Below are 8,639 nucleotides of genomic sequence, written 5' to 3' on the forward strand. Positions count from 1 at the left end.
AAAACAAACAAACAAACAAACAAAAACCCCTGAATGCTTGAATTGATTTGTTTTCAAGGACAAAGGTGCGTGCTTGTGTGACCCAGCTCCGGGCCGGCGATGCTAACTCACTCACACTGTACAAAGGACTCGTCTGCCCGTGCTGGAGAAATGCTTAATAAACATCCCCGCCACGTAAAGCGATTTCCACTTTTATTATCAGCCGCCAAGAAATATCATTGGAAGCGGGCAGTGCGTATTATACAGGAACACAACTGCGCTGCGATATGTGATCACTTTAAGCTCCGCTCCGCTGAACGCGCCACGTCTTCATCGATTATCAGATTTTGGTTTTATTTTTTCCTCATCAGAATGCGACGTATTTTTCTGTGTGCTAAATAATGGACTCGCGATTGCACTCGGCAGCCCGGTGAAATTTCTCACGGTGTCTGTGGTGATTCTGATTCCAGTATGAAGGATGAAGTGTGTGTGTGCGCGTGCGGGCACGTGTGTGTGTGTGTGTATGTGTGTGTGCGAGGCTGCCAGGTTAGACTTAACAGTTGCAAAGTCATCTTTGTGGCCCAGCATATAAAATATACAAAATAGGCCAAGCACAGAGAGATTATGAATTTCCATTAGCTGAGAAAGAGAGCGAGCGAGCAAGTGAGCGATAGAGAGGGAGAGAGAGAGAGAGATAAAACGAGAGGGAGAGAGTGAGAGAGAGAGGGAGAGAGTGAGAGAGATAAAACGAGAGGGAGAGAGTGAGAGAGAGAGGGAGAGAGTGAGACAAAGAGCGAGTGTGAGAGAGAGCGAGAGAGAAAACAGACAGAAAGAGAGAGATAGAGAGAGAGAGTGAGAGAGAGATGAATTGAACTCACGGGCAGCTTCTTAAAATCCAGCGCGTGTGCAGAAGCTAATTAAAACGAATGCTGTTCATTTAAAACCAATTAAAAAGAAGACGTGGGCATAATTATGGAGGTTCATATGGCGCATAGGATGTCCCTGGGTTATGGCGTCAATCTGGGCAACATAAGGTAGAGCGATCGGAAACAACGCGAAGCTTGTCCCGGGAGTTCGTCTGCTTACTGCGAGAAAGTCTTGGATTAAACAATTTAATTAAATGGAAGGACAAGTTGTCCAAGATGCAATTAAGTCTTTGAGGCACAGGGTATTACAGTCAATACTGTTTAGCGAATCATTTCAAAGACAAAGAGAAAGGTAATTCAGCTTGAACTTTTACAGGTTTCCTTTTTTTTTATTTAAAAGATAATTTGTTTGTCATTCAGAGAAGATGGCGGAACTGTAGCTGAAAATTACAATTGATGTTTCATGTGGATAAACAACAGAAGCATACTATGATGCCCTTTGACCTTTCTGACCTAGAATTCTGTATTGCAGGGACACTCAAAACAGGGACCAAGCTCAATCAGAGAATTTATTGGACTATGGACAGTCAGGCAGAAGAGAAAACCAGCAGTACTACTGACCTTGAGGGCCAGATTTGAATATTTCTGCTGTGTTGTACACTAAAAGAAACGGTCCATTGTATCCGTTGGACAGTTCAAAATTTGAAAATTCAAACCAACCGAAAACAGGAACTGAAACAAAAGAAATTGCGGGCGGAGCCAAAATGGCCTCCTCTGTGCGTGCCTCTGCGCCGCAGCCCCCCCTTGTTTGCAGTCCTGTTCTGGGAATCAGCAGGCAGGGCATGCTGGGACTGCGGGGGGAAAGGTGAGGGCACATTTCACACCGCTCTTTCCAGATGGATTAGCCCTCCCCAGGCCAGCGGATAAAACTCGGTCACCGAGAGCAGCGCTGGAGGATTTACTCGCTCCGGGCCTCCTCGCTGCGGACGTGACTGGCCTGCGCGACCCGTTCCGCCGGCCTCCTGTCTCCCTCCACGGGCGTCGTTCCCAGTGACACGCGCGGTTTAGGGTCAAATTTATAATGAAATTGAAGCCACGTGTTTAGCAGTTACTGCGTGTTTGTTACCAAACGCATGCAGAAAGACTTAAAAATCGAAACGCTAAAAAAAATCCGCTAATATACTGTATGGCCAAAAGTACGTGGACACCTGACATTCAACATTTCATCCAAAATTATGGGCATTAATATGGTCCCTTTTCTGCTATAACAGCCTCCTCCCGGGGGCATTATCATGCTGAAACAGAAAAGGGCCTTCCCCAAACTGTTTGGGAAGCACAAAGCACAGAATCATCCAGAATGCGATTGTATGCTGTGGCATTGATGCTGATTTGATTTGATTTGATTTGAGCATTAAGATCTGCCTCCACTGGAATTAAGGGGCCTGGCCCAAAACAATGAAAAACAGCCCCAGACCGAGGGGTGTCCAGATACTTTTGGTCATACGGTGTATGTTTTATCTTTAACGCTGATTTTAATCAAATATTTTGCTCAGGGTTCAGGGCAGAACGTTCCCCCCGTGTTTGTGGCACCATCAGCTGGGGGTTTCAAACCCGTGCCCCGTTTCTCCCACACAGAGGACTTCTTAATCGGGCGCCCGTCCCGTGTCCCCTCTCGCCAACCGATAGCACGGAGCAAATCATGCTAATTACGGAAAATACAATCTTCCGTTTCCTTAACCGTCCTCGCGTTTTATCTGCGAGCGCGCGGCGCGCACCTTAATTAAACCGCGAAGCTCCATGATTTCGTAACGCGGCGCGCGACTTTATCAAGCTCTCCCGTCTCTCTCTCTCTCCCTTTTTTTTTTTTTTTTAGCATCCCAATCATTTCCGCTCCGGAGTAAATAAGTCCTCGGGCGGCAGCGGTTCAACCCGCGTAGGATCCGGGGGGGGGGGGGGGAGGGGGGGACAGGTAAAGCAAATTGGAAAAAGGTACGTGAGCGCAGGTCGAAGACCGAAATTTAGCGCTTAAATGTTCTAATTAGAATTCACCCCGGCGACAAGATTAGAACGGCGTGCTTACAACTGCATCGTGGCAGCGTGGCGTTAAAAACTGATTTGTTATATTTCGAGCTTCTCTGAAGGCCTTTTTATTTACTTAAAATCTTGGCTGGGAGTGGAATTAAATGGAAGACGGTCTTCTCTCTGAAATGTTTAAATGTTTTTCTGGCAAATAGAAGAAAGGCACCAACTACATAATGTAAGTTATAATAAATCTTAATCCCTTTTGAGATGCAAAAAGATAGACCCACATTTAGTCCCACTGCCATGAGAACCATAACAGCAATCACTTGGGGTCTTCATTATTTTCTTTCCCTACTTGCTGTCATGTTCATGGAAGCTGTCTTACACATTCAGAGCTGTCTACTGGCATAAATGGTCTATGTGATCATTTTAGGCCACAACGCCAGATGACTGAATGCAGAATTCAGTTTTTTATTTTTATTTTTGAAGGACATTTTAATTGCACAGTATTCACAGGGTGTGAATAGATTTTTCGATGCTATTGTTCTTGCACCAGTTCCTGGGTCTCGCGATTGGTGACAAATCCCCCGCCCCCGCATCCATGGTCAACAACTGCTTTCACAGCACCCCCCCACCCCATCTGCCCAGTCCAAAACTGCTTCCACCACCCCACCACGCTAAATGTACAAAATGTAATAATAAGCACTGTAATGAACATTGAGTGTAAGTTTGCATGCTGAATAGGCATTATTATGTAACGGCATATTTTATCATCGTATAATTATGACTCACTTTTTCCAGCAGGCTTCCAATTTGAGGAAGGAATTAGAGATGCTGAAATTTCCAAGATATCATGTGATGTGTGTGTGCGTGGGGTGGGGGTGGGGGTGGGGGGGGGGGGTACGATTCTCTCTCTCTCTATCTCTTTTTGCATGTGTGTGTGTGTGTGTTCCGGTGAGACTCACAGAGAAAAACCCGATAAACCTAAGATATCTATGGCGGCATTATGGCATGTTTTGGAGAATGCATATTGGAGCTCTACCTTAGTCATAGTACCGGAAACCGGAAAAAAAAATGTTTTTCTTAGAATTGTTGCCACTGACCTTCCAGTGGCAAAAGATGAGATCAGTGATTGCGGTTGATTGTTATTTCCTTGGTTTAGCTTAGTGAATATAAAATGTAGCGTGATGCTGTATATTTTCAGTACGCGCGTCTTGTTTGTACCTGAAACAGAGGCTCCTTTGTCATTTATTCAGCAGGCGACATCATAAACAGAGGAACTCAACAAGCCGTGGATCTGAAGGCTGTGGTTAATGGGAACTCTGATGGTTTTGGGAACAGGCTTTGAAAATTACCTTTCCAGGTGAGCGGTTGATCCCTTCTGTAATGTGCTAGTGAACAGGGGTAGGAGAAACGATTTCCTTTCGCTCTGGACTCACACCACTTGTACGATGTCCAAAAAAAAAAAAAAAAAAACCTGTTATCATCACAGAGTCAACAAATTAACAAATACTGTGAGAGCTTGTTACTTTCTCTCAGATAGTTTTAATTGTTCTCTTTTCAGATGGAATCAGAAATATTGTAGTCATTAATGTGCTTCTTGTGCATAGGCTTGGTTACTATAACTCTTTTTGCTGGGCTTCCTAATTATACACACTGGTCAGGCTGTTAGGTACTGTATGTTTCTAAGAGCCTACGCATTCTGATTCCTCCTGGTTCCTTGAATGTGATTGGTTCTGACCCCTGGCCTTGTTGGCTTCCTTCACTATGTACTGTATACACACCACTGTTGTGGTGACCAGTTTGCTTTTTTCCCCGTCCTCAATCTGTGTGGCTCTCCTCTTGTCTCGTGAAATTTGTCTCCAAAACTTTGCTTCCATATGTTCAACTCTCCCATCCCTTGACTGCTGTTCTTTCACACCCCCCCGTTGTGGTACAAAGAACTTGCAAACAGACGGGCTGTCCTTTTATTGATTTACAAGAACACACCTCTTTTTTTTAGACAAAAAAAAAAGAAAAAAAAAAGACAGCTTTCCCTTTGCTTTATCAACTGATGGCTCTGCTGTTCAAGCCTCATTGAATGCCTTCATTGGGGTTGACTCCTGGATCACTTTTAATAACTCATGTGAATTTTAGCTCTAATAATCCATGAACCCCCAAGGATTTAGCATTCCGAGTTTATTTTTAATCAGAACTGTTCAAAGCCGCTTCCTCCCTTTCTTATCCGATCAAATGATAAAAAGTTCCAGATTTGTTCTTTTTGCTCCAATATTGCGCTCTTTTAAGGATGTGTTTTTTTGTGATTGTTCTCATATTTTATGGTGCACGAGTCTCTTTGTTTTATGATTGCCTGCTGCTTCCCACCGGCGTCACCATTATAACAACCGTGTGTTTCCAAGAACTTCTAAATTATTCTTTACTTTTTATTCCACCAAGCGAAATCACAGCCGTGAATCTGTCACATCAATGCAGTGCTGTCCATCAATTAATGAGCCTACAGAAACGATACCCCTTTCACACAGAAGAAAAAAAGGAGTTTTCGAGACGGCTTCGATACCGCACTTATGTCTGCGTGAACACGTTGCGACGACTTTTAAAACACTGCATCGAAAACGCGTCTCCCGGTGGCGGCTTGACTACCGCATTTCTCCTGTGGGAACGGAAAGCAGCATCGACAGCTGCTTTCTGGGCGGCGTTCGAATTACGTTACAGATCTGCGTTTACACGCACCTATCTCTCAACCGAAAAAATGGCATACAGAGGAAACACCTGGACCCGCTGAGAACGTGAAAACTAATAACATAAAAAATGCGACCACTTGCACTTCAAAATGTAACGTTTGTTTGTCTGATTGTTTTGCCGGAAATTACAAAAAGATTGCAACGAAAATAAATAACAAGTAACGTTATAGGTTTGGACCTACATCAAGTGCGTTACTGTGGTAACGGAACGTAAACAATTCATTCACGAGAGTTGCGTTCTACTGTGTGTGAAATGTAAAGACGGCCCGAATACCAAATTACAAATTCTGTGGGAAAGGGAAATTGTTACCGCATCAGAGGCGGCTCAGATGCGGTATTAGCTGTGTGAAAGGGGCTTGAGTGAGTCTCTATATGTGCTCTATAACACATGAATGAGTCTCTATATGTGCTCTATAACACCTGAGTGAGTCTCTATACGTGCTCTATAACACATGAGTGAGTCTCTATATGTGCTCTATAACACCTGAGTGAGTCTCTATACGTGCTCTATAACACATGAGTGAGTCTCTATATGTGCTCAATAACACATGAGTGAGTCTCTATATGTGCTCTATAACACATGAATGAGTCTCTATATGTGCTCTATAACACGAGTGAGTATCTATATGTGCTCAATAACACATGAGTGAGTCTCTATATGTGCTCTATAACACATGAGTGAGTCTCTATATGTGCTCTATAACACATGAGTGAGTCTCTATATGTGCTCTGTAACACATGCGTGAAGCTCTATATGTGCTCTGTAACACATGCGTGAAGTTCTATAAACCCTCTATAACACATGAGTAAGTCTATATGTCCTTTATATATGCACATGTAGTCGGACACCGCTTACGTTGACCCTGTAGGCTACAGCCTGCTCTGTGCGGCCAGTGCTGCAGAGCACTGAACTTGTGGTAGGCTGGATTTTAACTAGAGCCACCATCAGAAAGGTTTTGACTCCTGGCCACGGGGTATCATCGCCGCACGAAGAAGCTGCACTTTGGCTCGGCGTGCCGTCTGAGGTCCCCCTGACACGTTCCGCTGTGTGACTCAGACGCCATTGTGCTGGTGTGCGGGGAAAAAAAAAACGTCCTGTGCTATTTTTCTGACTTTCTGCGAACTGAAACCAGTTTTAAGCAAGGGACGTGGCTGCTTCACTGGGTCTGTTTTAATGGGTTTCCTTTTCGGATGCTGCGGGAGCTGCAGGAGGCTTTCTGTCGTAATAAATACCCTGGAGCACGCGCAGTTCTCAGTGCAATGTGTTTAAATGTACAGTGCTATAGGTTTAATATAAACTTGTAGTATTATTATAAATGTATTGTCCCCTTCATGACTCTATGAAGGGAACACACACACATGCACACACACACATACACACACAAATTTCACGACTTAACATTTTTAGGAAACCCTTAATAATGGGAATAGAATATCTGGAATTTAATTAAACCTTGTTTTAGGCCAAAGATGTAGGACATCAGACTAACCTGTGTGTGCATTTTAGAAAACAAAAACACACAAACCTACCAACTGTAGTGGAAAAAACTAATGGTCTCTAACTATAAGTTCAAAAAGTTTCAGCATTTTATTCTGGATTTTAACTTTGAGGCCGAACCTTTTGGACAGGATGGTTTCCCACAGGCCTCGCGGGTGTGACACGTGTCATATCAAAACACGAGCCAGTTCAATCATACCACCGTGCGTCGCGTTGTACTGTAGATCTGTCAGCCTGGTCAGCAGAATGCCCAAGGGGATCATGGGAACTCCACCTGTACGGTTATTCGACGTGATGGGCGGCAGTGCTGGCGCATGTCTGCCTGCCATGTGTGATTTGTCTGTACACAGGCGCCAGTCAGGTGATTCCTGTAGCAGATGCCTGCTGCACTAGCTGATTTATTATCCCAGTACTACGCAATTAAGTGCAGCCTGTCATTCTACTGCTCCTTCGAAACTCAGCTTAGAGCTGAGCGGCAGGGTAGTATAATGGGTAAGAAGCTGGCCTTGTAACATAAAAGATCACAGGTTTGATTCCCGGGTAGGACACTGCCGTTGTACCTTTGAGCAAGGTACTTAACCTGCATTGCTTCAGTACATATCCAGCTGCATAAATGGATGCAATATAAATGCTACGTAATAGCTGTGTAAGTCTCTCTGGATGAGAGCATCTGCTAAATGCCTGTAATGTAATGTGTTAATGCTTATGTTCTATGTGGTCAAGATGCAAATCGAGACTTTCTACAAACCACAGAACTAGCATTAGTTTCATTGGTTACGAATATGACACTTATTAATATTAATATTACACATATTACGTTTAATCAGGCCTTAAAATGGCCGGGGGAGTTGTGCAAGAGAACAATTAGAGGTGAGTGAATCTATTGGCAGGGGATATAGGGATGATGACAGGCCCACAGTACTATAGTGGTACTCTATAGCACAACCAGCAGTGTACAGGTTGTCTCCAGGAACACCGTGTGCTCCATTCACACTAAGGTGGAGAGCCAGGTGGTGTAAAAACAGGTCTCTTCTCTTGGCCTGAGATCAGCTCAACAGCTGTTTTCCCAGGCAGATTTTTAAAATTTTCTGAGCCAAAGTGAAGCAATCTGTCCACCGACGAAGCCAAAAACCCACGACGGTGCATATCGAAAATAAAAAACAAATACTCACAACGTGTTCATTCCGGGGAAAATATACAACAGAACGGAGCCAGGACTGCCAACTTGGTCCTTAAAATAAATGAGCCGCAAAGGAAACACAAATATGGCCGTTCAACTCATGGAAATGAGTCCATCGTGTTATTACAACCCCGACTGTGTTTTTTCTATCGAGTAAAAGGGGGGAAAAATGCAAAGTGGCAGTTTACTTTCAATCCCACAATTCCAAGCAGAATCAAGGACAATTTGATTGAAAGAGCTAAAGCTGTCAACACTGACGTCTACCTATGTAATGACACAATGAAGAAAAAAAAATAATGTTACAGTAAATTGCCTAGTTAACTACACTCTCAGAAAAAAAGGTACCATTCAGT

General features: G+C 43.8%; 1 long non-coding RNA gene across 1 annotated transcript in view; it reads left to right on the plus strand.

The window, feature by feature from the left end:
• Positions 1-4,770, plus strand: part of LOC135262707 (uncharacterized) — a 121,772-nt gene extending 117,002 nt beyond the window's left edge. The window contains exon 5 of the long non-coding RNA XR_010332303.1: positions 4,124-4,770. This is a non-coding gene — a long non-coding RNA (uncharacterized LOC135262707). The remainder of the gene's footprint in view (positions 1-4,123) is intronic.
• The last annotated feature ends 3,869 nt before the right edge of the window (positions 4,771-8,639 follow it).

The sequence above is a fragment of the Anguilla rostrata genome, chromosome 9 (assembly GCF_018555375.3).
Source record: "Anguilla rostrata isolate EN2019 chromosome 9, ASM1855537v3, whole genome shotgun sequence".
Taxonomy (NCBI): Eukaryota; Metazoa; Chordata; class Actinopteri; order Anguilliformes; family Anguillidae; genus Anguilla; species Anguilla rostrata.